The sequence below is a fragment of the Platalea leucorodia genome, assembly GCF_965183815.1.
Source record: "Platalea leucorodia genome assembly, chromosome: 13".
NCBI classification, from domain to species: Eukaryota; Metazoa; Chordata; class Aves; order Pelecaniformes; family Threskiornithidae; genus Platalea; species Platalea leucorodia.
Genome location: NC_138835.1, coordinates 5,432,143 through 5,432,909, shown reverse-complemented (window position 1 = coordinate 5,432,909; position 767 = coordinate 5,432,143).

Sequence of the window (767 nt, the reverse complement as noted above, 5' to 3'; positions counted from 1 at the left end):
TATTGTTTCTCCAAAAATAGCTCCATGATGCTTTTGGGAAGCTGGAGTTAACTAATTCCAAAATACACAGCATGTGGACAGTATCGTCATTCACATAGCACCAGACTCCTAAGTTTGAATGTCCCTTCCGTGAAGGATTTCCAGGGAGATGCTAGAAGAACACAAGAGCTATTGCTCTTGTAGCCTGTGGTATCTAATGACATGAGCTGTGCAAAGATTCCTGCTGTGCTTCATACAAACACTGTGACCCTGTGATATCAAAAAAGATGGTGTTTTGGCTTCTCTGCCGGGTGCCGGTCTAGCAGAGCCTGAGCTCCCAAGAAATACTAAGGAGGAGCGTTAGCTATGGTTCAGGGATGAATAAGTTTCTTGGCCGAGTCTGATTACCCACTTGGGATATTTGTATTTCATTATAACTGACACTGAGAAGCATGTTTGATTTGGAACAAATTTCAAGCAGGAACAAGTTTCAGCATCTGCATTTCCACTGTGAGCACAATGAGGGACAAAACAGGTTAGAGCCTGCTTGGCCAAGGGTGGGGACCTCTCAGGAGGGAAGGGGAGGGCAGTACATTAATCAGTTACAAGGAAAGGGAGGGAGCAGCTTGAAGAGCTGATCTTCCTCCCCTTGCAAAAGGACACTCTAAGCACCAAGTATTAGGTGTGTGTCTGAGGAAGCCAATGGAGGGACCTGGGGAAAGCCAGCTCCTCCCCCAGAGTGGGAGGCTGTACCTGGTAATTAACTCCCAAGCGGATGAGTGGAGCTC